The sequence below is a fragment of the Notamacropus eugenii genome, chromosome Y (assembly GCF_028372415.1).
Source record: "Notamacropus eugenii isolate mMacEug1 chromosome Y, mMacEug1.pri_v2, whole genome shotgun sequence".
NCBI classification, from domain to species: Eukaryota; Metazoa; Chordata; class Mammalia; order Diprotodontia; family Macropodidae; genus Notamacropus; species Notamacropus eugenii.
In genome coordinates this window covers 3,512,920-3,526,371 of record NC_092880.1, presented here as the reverse complement: position 1 = coordinate 3,526,371, position 13,452 = coordinate 3,512,920, and the positions used below count along the sequence as shown (strand labels likewise).

The following is a 13,452-nucleotide window of genomic DNA, read 5'->3' as shown; positions in this document are numbered from 1 at the left end:
ATGGAAATTGAGATCATTTTGTAGAAGGGTAATTGATTACTAAGTTGTGTATGTGTGTGTGCATATGTTCGTGTGTGTTTGCATGTATGTATGTATGTATGTATGTATGTATGTATGTATATGTTTACTTAGTCAGCTTGTCTCCTCGCCAAATTAAGAATGAAAATAAGTACAAAAATAGAATCCATATTTAGTATCAGTTGTTTAACATACCACACAAAGGGTTAAGGAGGCATAAATATGGAGATATCATATATGTCTGAGTGTGGTAGAAAAACTCTTATATTTGTCCTATATCAAAGTCAAATACATACCTGAGTAATGTTAGCTCATAAACATCCAAGTCTTGGACCGGGAATCATGGATTACTACTAGGGAAAACAATGCTGGCAAATATGGATGAATGAAAAATCCCCAAAGTAGGTGTGATGCATGTATATTTCATCACAAACTGCTTTCTTTTACTAGAAGGAGGTGGTATTTTTACATAATGAATCTCATTTTGTACACATTCTTTTCTTCCCTACTTTGGAATCTAAAGGTCAAATCATCATGTAGGCTATATATACATATTTACATGAAGCATTTCAACTAAATTATCCTCCAGGGAGATCTTACTGAACAATCTCTGAATTTAAAGGTTTGTGAGTGACTATTGGACAGGCTCCCAGAGACATGTCTAAGACATCAAAGGAACACACTTTTACAGTTAGAAGCTACATTTTCGTGCCAAGAAAGATTACTTAAAAAAAAAAAAACAACTTTCCAGACATAGCCAAGTTTCTTTCATTAACAAATATCATAAGCCCTGGTTTTGTCAGTGAATTACTCTTTGAATCCTATTCCCTTTCCTTCCCACTTCAAATAACTTATGAGAATTTCAATAATTCTACTGTATATTCACTTATCCTCAGAATGATTTCTTTTGGGTGATGAGCATTAAGGGTAGAGGAACTGTAGAATATGTACAACACTGATTTTCCCTAGTACTTGAATTGTCCTCAATAATACGTTTGACTCATATGGAGACAAGATCTAGTATTTTAGAGGTAATCGTAATTTTACCTCTAAAAAGTCTGACTTGGATTCTTGCAAGCCTAGACAGATTGCTCACTGATTAGATTTCCCCTGAAGACTTTGTCATAAAATTCAATTTCCTTTCTTTGTCTTCATCTTCCTAAATTTATGCAGCCTTTGAGGCAATTTAACACTTTCCTAACACTAACCCTGCTGTTTCTATGACAACACATTATTCTCTTTTTTCTTTGCTTTCTCACACTAGCATTTTTTTTTTTACCTTTATGGATTCATCATAACTTCCACGTTCTGATACCTTGTAGTCAACGTTTCCCAAAACTCTCATCTTATTTCACCATGCTTTATGCTATCATCCTTGTCAATATCATTTTCCCCATTAAGTCCAAATATTCATTGTGGATGAACTGTATCCTACCACTTGCTAATATTTGTCTATTAAAGATAAAGCATGAATTTTTTAAAAAATATATAATGTATTAATTTTTCATTGTTCAACATTCACTTCCAAAGGAACTTGAATTCAAAATTTTCTCCCCACCTCTCCCTACACTCCACCCCAGGACATCATGCACCCCTTCCACCCCTTTCTGCAGTCGGTCCTCCCTTCTATAACCCACACTTTTTCCATCCCCTTTTCCCTCTCTTTTCCTGTAAGGTGAAATCGATTTCTATTCTCCATTACCTGTATATCTTAATTTCCAGGTGCACCCTAAATTTTTTTTTTAACATTCATTTGTAAAGCTTTGAGTTTCATATTCTCTCCTTCTATCCCCACCCACTTGCATTGAAAAAACAAGCAATTCCATAGAAGTCATATATGTATAACAGTGCAAAATACTTCCATAATTAGTTATGTTGTAAAAGACTAGCCACATTTCCCTCTGTCCGATCCTACCCTCCATTCATTCTATTCCCTCCCTTTATCTGTTTCCCCACAATATTGTTTGCTTCTGATTATCCTTTGCCCCAAATTGCTATCCCTTCTATTATCTTCCCTCTCATATCTCCTTTCCCCTCGCCTTCATGCAGGGTAAAATACATTTCCATATCAATTGGAGGGTGTGTTATTCCCTCCTTAAGCCAAATCCCATAAGAGTAAGGCTCAATTATTTCCTTTCATATTCCCCCTCTTCCTCTCCATGGTAAAAACTCTTTCTTGCCTCTTTTATGGGAAATGATTTGCTACGTCCTACCTCTCCCTTTCTCTTACTCCGAGTATATTCCATTCAAGAGTAAATTTTATTTACTCCTCACACTGTCTGCCACTTTTTCATTCTTTTGGTTTTGTTTTAAAATTTTTGGTTTCTCATAGAGTCATCAGCTTCCATCTGCTCCATTCTGATTTTTAAGAACTACTTTTTTCAGTGACCTTTGGAACCTCCTTTTCGTTTGACTAATTCAGTTTTTAAAAACAGTCTTCTCATTGGTTTTTGAATCTCTTTTTGCATTTGTGTTAGTCTGTTTCTAAAAGTGTTATTTTCTTCAGCATTTTTTGGATCTCTTTTAGCAAGCTGTTGACTCACTTTTCATGACTTTCTTTCATCCTTCTCATTTCTTTTCCCAATTTTTCCTGCACCTCTCTTACTTGATTTTCAAAATCCTTTTTGAACTCTTCCATGACATGAGGCTATTACATATAATTTCTTCAGGTAATGGATGTAGAAGCCTTGACTTTTATGACTTCCTCTGGTTGTATGCCTTGTTCTTCCTTATCCAAAAGGATGGAGGAAAATACCTGTTCACCTAAAAACTAACCTTTTGTAGTCTTATTTTTTCCTTTTTTGGGATTTTCCCAGTCAGTTACTTGACTTTTGAATCCTTTGTCAAGTGTAGGGTACACTCTAGGGACCTGTAAGTTCTCAGTTCCTCCAAGGTGCCACAATAAAGGGAGAGGAGCTTACTCTTCTCCTGGCCTGTGCTGCAGTCTGTGAGCAAACACAAGCACTCTTTTCTGCCATGAATCTGAGTAGGATTCCTGCTCCACTGCCACCACTGGCTTTACCATGCCAGTGCTCCTCCTTGCCTCAAGATTGCCACTCAGGGCTGAGACCCAGATCAGCTGCTCAATTCCTCCTGGGTCTTTAGGCCAAGGGCTCCAAAAATGGACGCTGCTGCCGTAGTGACTGCTGCAGTGCTGTTGCTGGTCCTTGGGCTGGACCAAGCTCCCTTCTTACCCAAATGAAAGAGCTTTCTCACTGACTTTTGAAGTTCTCTTTGACATTTGTGTGTTGAGAAATCTAGGAACTGCAGCTGCTACCCATGATCTCACATCCTGAAACCTGTTCTAGTACTGTCTGTGGTCCGTTCTGAACCCGTTGTGATAAACGTTTTCTGTCGCCCTTCCAGGCTATCTTGGACTGGAAGTATGTTTCACTCTGTCAATTTGAGAGTTCTGCTTCTCTAGAATTTGTTTAGAGTCATTTTCCAGGTACTTTATGGGCTATGAGAGGAAACCTATCACAAGTACGTCCTTCTACTCTGCCTTCTTGACTCCGCCACCCCCCTCCCCCCCCCACACACACACATGAATTTTTGGTTGTCTACAGAACATTCCCAAATGTTTGTATTGCTGGCAAATCTACTTCAAACTTTCCAAAATGCAGTTTATCTTTCCTCCCAAATTTATATCTGATTTTACAAAATCAATCAATGACACCATTTTCATTCCAGGTATCCATAACTAAAAAAGAGGTAAGTAAAACTTCTTCACTTTCCTTTGATTTTATTGATTCTACCTCTGAAAAGTTTCTCATTTTAATGCCCTCTTATTCCCACATTGGCTACCACAACAGTGACCCACTTTACAGTATGTGTAGATGACTACATCTTGAAAAGCCATCTTTTCTCCAACATAATACTATTTTACCCCTGCAAACATGCTTACATATAATTTACCAAGAAATCTTGTTTGTAAAATAAATCTTATCTTGCAATACCATCTGCACTTCAATGGATACTGTCCTGATGTACCCTACCTTTTAAAACTTCTATCAGTATTCCAGAGAAGGAGTCTATATTTCAGGCAAAGTAGACTACTAAAAATCCATACATTTCCCTTCACCCATCATTCCTTATTCTTATGCTGTCTTTCCCCATCATCTTTTCCTATAAAATTTTTACTACCCTCAAGGCCTATTTCAAAAATGTTTATAATGTTTTCCTTGATGATGCAATCATAAATTGTGCTTCTTTTTTCACTTCTTATATTACACACTGAAACTATTTTATGTCATTTCATAGTCTTCTGAAATTTATCTATTGCAAATTTAGTGAGCAGTTCTATTTTGTTTTATTCACCTTTGGCGAGGGAGGAATATGATCAGGGACTATTGAAGAACAGAAATTATTTCTTAACACTCAAATTGATTTAATAATAGAAAATGAGAGGCAAGTAAAATCATAACGAGAGGTCAAATTTCTAATAAGAAGTGCAAGGTTTTTTTTTTTCCTTTAAAACTTTGGTATGTGAATGTCTCTACATAAAACTTTTGAAGTTAGATGTCATCTATCTAGCCATGGAATAACCACTGCCCTGGTGGTCTTTTCAAAAAGGTGAGTGAATAGCCTTTCTTTAAAACATATGCAGAACATGCAATCTATATCAAGTTATTTGCCTTCTCAATGAAGGGATGTGGAGGGAAGAAAAGAATTTGACACTCAAATTTTTTAAAAATCTTAAAAAGTGTTTTACAAGTAATTAAAAATGTAAATTTTTCAACTAACAAAAATACAGGCAGTTGTAAATAACTAGAGAAATGGTAATGACTTCTAACTAGTTCATGTTATAATTATTATATCAATTTGAAATGTAAGTTCTAACACTTAGGCAGAAAATATCAATTTATTAAATACAAAGTTTAAAAATGTATGGTTAGATCAGAGTTTTTATAGTAAAATAATTTTGTGACTTTAGTGACCCACGAGCTCAAAATGGATCATTGTGATGTTTAATTCATAAAGCTACTGTCAAATCAGGCTGTATCAATAGAGGCAGAGCTGCCAGAAACTGGCAATTATTAGTCTCAGTGTACCCTATCTTTTTCAGGACTCATGTATGGTATACAAGTCTGAGTTCTGGGAATATTGATGAGCTAAAGAATCGTGAGAGTGGGACAACAAGTATGGTTAAAAGTTCTTATTCTAAGTCACATGGAGACCATATAAAACAGGAAGACAGAAAAGACAAAGGAAAGAAAAGACTCATGGTGGGCATGATAGCTTCAAGTATATGAAGAAATGTCATATGGAAGATATATAGATGTAGATAGACAGACAGACAGACAGAAAGAAAATAGATAGATAGATAGATATTTTTGACTGTTGTGTAGAAGAATATGGAACCAGGAACAACAGGTAATGATATAAGAAGCAAATATTAGGGGGCAGAGCCAAGATGACAGAGTAGAAAGATGGAGCTGCTGTAGCTCTCTTCCCATATCCCACAAAATACCTGTAAAACTGACTCTAAACAAATTCTAGAGCAGCAGAAGCCACAAAATGACAGAGTGAAAGAGATTTCCAGGCCAAGGCAGCATGGAAGGCCAAAAGAAAAAGTCTATCACAACGTTCTCAGAGCAGAGCGAAGCACACAGAGTGAAGCTCAACCTTGGCTACAGGGTGTGGCAGGGACAGGCCTGGAGCCGGCACGATGGCATAGAATCACAGGCAGCAGTTGTGGTTCCCAGATTCCTTAACGCACAAGTGGCAAAGACAGCATCAAAGGTCAGTGAGAAAGCTCTTTCACCTGGGTGAAAAGGAAGCAGGATCCTGCCTAAGACCTGGCCCCAGGCAGCTTCAGCATCCATTTTTAGATCCTTCTGCTTAAAAACCCTAAAGGAATTGAGGCACTGATCTGGAACTCAGCTCTGAGTGGCATTGGGGGGGGGTAGGGAAGAGGAGCACAGTCTTGTGGAGCTGGTGGAGGCTCTGGACATGGAGTCCTACTCGCAGCTCCTGGGCAGAAGAGTAAATGTAGTTGATCCCAGAGCAGAGCACAGGCCAAGAGAGAAGTAAATTCCTCTCCCTTGATTGTGCCACCTTGGAGGAACTGAAAACTTACAGGGCCCCAGAGTATATCCTCTACTTAACAATGGACTCAGAAGTCAAGTAACTGGATGAAAAATGCCCCCAAACGAGAAAAAAAATAAGACTATAGAAGGTTACTTTCCTGGTGAACAGATATTTTCTTCCATCCCTTCAGATGAGGAAGAATAATGCATACCATCAGAGGAAGACCTAAAAGTCAAGGTTTCTGCATCCAAAAGCTCCAAAAAATATGCAGAAGTCTCAGGCCATGGAAGAACTCAAAAAAGATTTTGAAAATCAAGTAAGAGAGTCAGAGGGAAAAGTCGAAAGAGAAATGAGAGCAATGCAAGAAAATCATGAAAAGCAATTCAACAGTCTGCTAAAGAAGATTCCAAAAATGCTGAAGAAAATAACACCTTTGAAAACAGACTAGCTCAAATTGCAAAAGAGGTCCAATAAGCCAACGAGGAGAAGAATGCTTTAAAAAGCATAATTAATCAAATGGAAAAGGAGGTTCAAAAACTCACTGAAGAAAATAGTTGTTTAAAAATTAGAACGGAGCAGATGAAATCTAATGACTTTATGAGAAACCAAAAAATTATAAAACAAAACCAAGAGAAGGAAAAAAAATAGAAGACAATGAGAAATATCGCATTGGAAAAACAACTTGTCTGGAAAATAGATTCAGAAGAAACAATTTAAAAATTATGGGATTACCTGAAAACCATGATCAAAATAAAAAGAGTCTAGGCATTATCTTTCATGAAACTGTCAAGGACAACTGCTATGATATTCTAGAACCAGAGGGCAAAAATAATATTGAACGAATCCACCGATAACCTCCTGAAAAAGACCCAAAAAAGAGAAACTCCTAAGAATAATGTAGCCAAATTTCAGAGTTCCCAAGTCAAGGAAAAAATATTGCAAGCAGCCAGAAAGAAACAATTTGAGTATAGCGGAAATTCAATCAGGATAACACAAGATCTAACAGCTTCTACATTAAAGGATCAAAGGGCTTGGAATATGGTATTTGAACAGTCAAAAAAACTAGGATTAAAACCAGGAATCACGTACCCAGCAAAACTGAGTATAATATTTCAGGGGGAAAATGGTCTTTCAATAAAATAGAGAACTTTCAAGCATTCTTGTTGAAAAGACCATAGCTGAAGAGAAAATTTGACTTTCAAACACAAGATTCAAGAGAAACATGAAAAGGCAAACAGGCAAGAGAAATCATAAAGAACTTACCAAATTTGAACTGTTTATATTCCTACATGGAAAGCTAATATTTTTAACTATTGAAACCTTTCTTAGTATTTGAGTAGTTGGAGGAATTATGTACATATATAAAGACAGAGGGCACAGGGTAAGTTGAATAGGAAGGGATGATATCTAAAAGAAATAAAATTAAGCAGTGAGAGAGGAATATAGTGTGAAGAGAAAGGGAGAAACAGAGTGGGGCAAATTATCTCTCATAAAAGAGGCAAGAAAAAACTGTTTGAATAGTGAGGAAAGAGGGGGAAGGCGAGATGGAAAAAGTGAAGCTTACTCTCACTACATTTTACTTAAGGAAGGAATTACACGCACACTCAATTTGGTATAAAAATCTATCTTACACTACAGCAAAGTAGGGGAGAACAAGATAAGTGAGGTGTGAAGTCGGATATAGAAGGGGGGCAAAAGAGAGGCGGGAGTATTTAGAGGTAAATACTTTTGGGGAGGGACAAAGTCAAAAGAAATAAATGAATAAATGGGGGGCACGACAGGATGGAGAAACAGTTAGCCTTTCACAACATGATCACTATGGAAGTCTTTTGCATGCCTACATATGTATGACCTACACTGAATTGATTGCCTTCTCAGTGAGTATGGGTGGGGAGGGAGGAAGGGAGAGAAGTTGGAGCTAAAGTTTTAGGAACGAATGTTGAGAATTATTTTTGCATGCACCTGGGAAATAAGAAATACTGATAATGGGGTGTAGAAATATATCTTGGCTTACAATAAAAGAGAGAGGATCAAGATAAGGAAGGGAGGGGTGTGATAGAAGGGAGAGCAGGTTGGGAAACGGGGTAATCAGAATGCATGGTGTCTTGGAGTGGGGAGAGGGGAGAGATGGGGAGAAAATTTTAAACTCAAAATCTTTAATTAAAGTTTCTAAAAAACAGCAAATGTTAACTTTTAGAGTGGGGGGACGAAAGACTTAATAAAGACTAGAGCAATCCCAAAGTATGTGTTTGTGGAGAGAGAGAGAGAGAGAGAGAGAGAGAGAGAGAGAGAGAGAGAGAGAGAGAGAGAGAGAGAGAGAAAGAGAGAGAGAGGTGTCCTTCAATTTCTTCAGCATTTCCAAGGAGAGTCTGGATGACCATTTCTCAACTCTTATGCCTATCAATTATATAACTCTTTAATATTTATTCAGTCCTTAATATATTAACTAATTTTGTCCTCATGCAAAACAACCTGAGAGATAGGTAGTGTTCCAGATGAGAAAACTGAGACTGATAGAGTGACTTTCCCAGTATCCCAAAGCTAGTAAATAGTTAAGAGCAGATTTAAACTAAAAAATGTTATAATATGTTAAACTCAAATATGTCTTCCTTTCCTATATTTTCTTATATATTTCGAATATATCAAGGACTTTTGAGGTCTCTTCCAAATGTCAAATTCAGTGATTTTGTTACAATGAGTCACAATAATGTTGTAGGTTTGAGTTGCCTTTTCATGAGGATCCTACTCAACTAGTGTATTCTAAAGGCATACTTTAACCACTGTAAAAAATGTCTGTTTCATACCAGCAAATAATATTCCTTTCACCCAGTTGTATTGCATGTAAATTCAACAGTGGGTGCTTATGTTATCATTTAAGTTGTGTTACCTCAGAGAACACCTTGACCCCAGGTTTATCTTTCATTGAGACACCTAATCCTTCAGGGAAGGTGAGATGAGGGATGTCATTAACGAATCCCTACATCATTCCCCTTCTCAAAACCCTTCTGTTGCTCCACACTGCTTTCTGAAAAAGTGCAAGTAATTTCTCATTTAAGACCTCCCACAGTCTGCCACCACTCTTAGATCTTGAGCTTTTCACCACAGAATTTTTCTGCCACATAGTTTGTGTTCTAGCCAAAGTAAGGAGCTCCCATAGCCCTTATTTATTTCTTTTATTCTATCATTCATTGACATCATTCTCAACCTCTGAAATGCCCTCGCTAATAATTTCCTTCTAGGAAAACTATCCGTCTGCTTCAAATAACTCTCTTCTCCTTCAAGGTATCCTTGATTTCCAGTTATGAAAATCTCAATTTCTCTAGTTTTATCAAAACATGTTAAGTCTCCATTTTGTTGGATTGTCACATTCTGCAAAGTAGTTATTTTTAGGCTAATTCCACAGTTCTCAACTTTTTTTAGTCTTCAGATCCCTCTCAACTTAAAAAAAATAAATTATTTAGGAATATGAAGGAATTTCATTGCTGTAGGTCAGGTCGACCAAAATTTACTTTTAGAAATTTAAATTGGTAACATTTAAAGATTTATTAGTTTACTTGAAATAACAGTAAGCCTGTTGTGCTAACATAATATATTTTATGGAAAATCTGTGTTTTTCAAACTAAAGAAAAAGAGGAAAATGACAAGGATTAGAGATTCACCAACTCTTGGCAAATTACATCCCATTTTGGAGTTATTCTTCTTCTCTAGATAATACCCAAATTTGCCTCCCTGTTACATCCACTAATTGTTCCTGGTTCTGCCTTCTGAGATCAAACAGAAAAAAAAATGTTTAGCTATTCTGCACTTAGTATTGGTTTCCATATATAAATTCACCATATTAACTTCATTAATCTGAAAGTTCAACAAGAACAATCTTAAGTACATTTTTATGTCGCTCACTGAAAGCTCACTCTATATCTGTATATAATAGATCCTTAATAAAAGACATTTCTAAAATTATATCTTGCTTTATTATCCAGTGGAAGATTATGAACCTAATATTGTGCATTTCAAAATGGTCATATTTGCTATGTATATGTATGTGTGTATATACACACATATATGTATATAAGCATACATGTATGTGTATATACATGCATAAATATATGTGTGCATGTGTGCATGTATACATGTATACATGTATGTATACTTTCATACATATACACACATATAAATTCAGAAGGATTAATGCAAGGTGACTTTAAAAATGAATAAACTGATTAATTTTTTTTAAAGTACTAAGCTCTTACAATGTAACAACCATCATACTAAAGGTTGGTAATAAAAATAAAAGAAATAATGTCTTTGCCTTTGGAGAGCACATATTTTGAAAGGAGCTAAGAATGTATTTTCTTAAAGGAAAGTGGTATTTTACGAGGTCTACTTTGATTTGGAAAAGTTACAGCACTTACGAGTGCAGTAATAGAAGTCCCAGTTGATAGCAAGGTAATATAGTTGCTATCAGAGGACTGCAAGCTTAAACCACTCTTAGATTTAATAGATAAATACATTGAGACCTGGAGAGATTAACTGATTTGGCAGAAGTTGTTCAGATATGAAATGTTGTAAAATAGTTTGTAACACTCTTCTCAGCTTTATTCCTAAACAATCACTCCTCTGCTCCCTGTAGGAATTGTATTAGAATGTGAATCCACTGAGAGTACAGATCATCTTGTTTTCTTGTACTGGTATCCCCAACATTTCATACAAAATGTTTGACACGTAGGAACTATTAATAGATTTCAATCCCTCTCTCTCTGTCTGTTTCTCTCTCTGTCTCTCTCTCTCAATCTCGCTCTTGCTCTTGCTCTAGCTCTGTATGTCTCCCCATCTCTCTGTGTATGTCTCTGTCTCTTTGTATGTTTGTCTTTCTCTCTCTCTCTGACTCTGTCTTTGTATCTTTGTCTATGTTTATATCTCTCTTCTCCTTCTTCCTCTCTCTCTTTAAATTCACCAAATCTAGTACACTTTTCATCATACCATCCAATTCCCCTTGAAGTACAGTCAGGCAATAAGCAAGTATTAAGCACTTGATAGGAGCCAAGCACTGTGATAAATATAAAGGATAAAAGAAATGGAAAATCCCCAAAAGGTTCTTCTTAGTGTTAGAAAGCATAAATTCTAATCAAAGATATAAAATAAAAATTATTCTATGGATTATGAACAACCTTTTGAAATACGATGTCAAAAGAAATCAATTTCAATGAGCAGATATTAGATATGGTTAATTTGGAATCAAGAAAGACCTTCTCCAGAAGAAAAAAATCTGAACTGAGTCTCAGAGGAAGCCAGGGGAGCTAGCAGGTAGAAATGAGAAAAGGGAACAGTGGAGGCACTGGGGATGGACATTACAAATAAATGGATTTAAAATAAGGAGTGTAGTTGATGAGGATAAGCAAGTAGGCCAAGGTGGTGTGTGGAGGATAGTAAAGTATGAGAAGATTGTAACTGAGAAATGTAGAGAAGAAATGGGAGGGAATTTAAAAAATAAGAGAAAACTGATGACCTCACAACATTCTATAAGCTGCTCTTTTAATGATTTCTTAGTCGGAATTACTATTCCTGACAATCTCAAAGAACCAGACACGGGATAATAATTTATATAACAAAGGGACATTATAATATATTATCCTTTTCTTTAATCCTTTCCATTTCACATAATTGGGCTACTAATTATCAAGTTAGCGCTGTAAAAAAAATTTTTCTAGGCCCAAATCCACATATAAAGGTACATAAAGTAAGATTCCTGCTTTTCGTTAATACATTATTAAAATTTATCTAAATATACATCCTTATTCTCAGTGAAGATTTATTTTTTCTTTTCATTTTCTTTATATTTCTTTATTTTTGTGAAATGGCTAATATGGGAATAGGTGATGTATAATTTTACAAGCATAACTGATATATTTCTTGCCCTCTCAATGGACAAAGGAGGGTTGAGAGGGAAGAAGAGAATTTTTTACATACAAATAAAAGGAAAAAGAGAAAAAATAAATTTCATCCTAAAAATGATGAAAATAGTAGCATATTGCCATTTCTTCAATCAGCCTTAAATAAAAAATCAAATTAAAATTCTATTTTATTTGAATATCAAAAAGAGTTTTGTTGCCCATACCTTTTGCATAGCATTCTTCATCTCTGTATTTCTCAGTGTATAGATGAGAGGGTTCATCATGGGTGCAATGACTGTGTAAAACATTGAGAACTCCTTATCATTTTGGCTTACAGTGGGAGGTGGGATATAGAGGGCAATACAGGGTACAAAGAAGAGAACAACTACCATGACATGGGAAGCACAGGTGGAGAGGGCTTTACTTCGAGCATCGATGAATGGTTCCTAAGATTATATAATATGACAATGTAAGATGCCACCAAAACCAGAAAGATGGCCAACACAACCATCCCAGTATTTGCATGACTAAGATGTTTGGAATACGTGTGTCAATGCAGACAAGTTTTAAGAGGGCTTCTACATCACATATGTAGTGATCTACTAGATTAGGGCCACAGAAAGGTAATCTGATGACCATGATCATCTGGGCGATGGCATGCCAAAAGCCGACTAACCAGGCCATCAAGAGCATCATGTTACATCTCTGTCTATTCACAATTATCATGTAATGCAATGGTTTACAAATGGCAACGTAACGATCAAAGGCCATAGACACCAGAATGAACATCTCAACACCTGAAAGAAAATGAGTGGTAAAGAGCTGAGTCATACAGCTATTATAGGAGATGGATTTTTGCTTGGCAATTAAGTCCCTGAGCAGCCTGGGAACCACGGTGGAAGTATAAGCAAGATCCATGTAGGGTAAATGACAGAGAAAATAGTACATAGGTTGTTGGATTAAATGACTGCATAAAATAATGATGAAGATAATAATGTTCCCAAAGAAGATGGCAAAATAACAGAGCAAGAAGATTATAAAACATATCATCTTAACTTTTGGCTTCTTGAACAGTCCCAAGAGAACAAATTCTGTGACATTGTTCTGATTTTCCATGTATTTCAAGTAGCGGGCAGTTTTCTAGAAGAATTTTAATTCACCTGGAATTAAATCAAATGTAGCAAATCAGTAACAGTATTGAGTTTGTAGATATTTTTGAATGGATGTCTCATTAGCTGATTATGAATACAATTTTAATCCTACTATTTGGCTTCTTTTCTACACATTTAAATGAAAATTTAAAAAAAAATGTTTGTCTTAAATCCATACAGAAGATGGGTATCCTAAAAATTAAATATCTATCCAGTAGAATTTATCGTGCTATGAAAATCTATTTATGCCTATAAATTAAAAATATATCATAACTTTAAAAGATCTGATAAGATCTCAAAATCCATTTTAATGGACTTCTTAATCATGAAGAAGATCTTTTCTGTGAGGACTCATCCTGTAT

At 35.8% G+C, this 13,452-nt stretch overlaps 1 pseudogene; it reads right to left on the bottom strand.

The window, feature by feature from the left end:
* Window positions 1-12,127: 12,127 nt before the first annotated feature.
* On the bottom strand, window positions 12,128-13,055 carry LOC140516699 (olfactory receptor 4P4-like; annotated as a pseudogene).
* Between the last annotated feature and the right edge of the window lie 397 nt (window positions 13,056-13,452).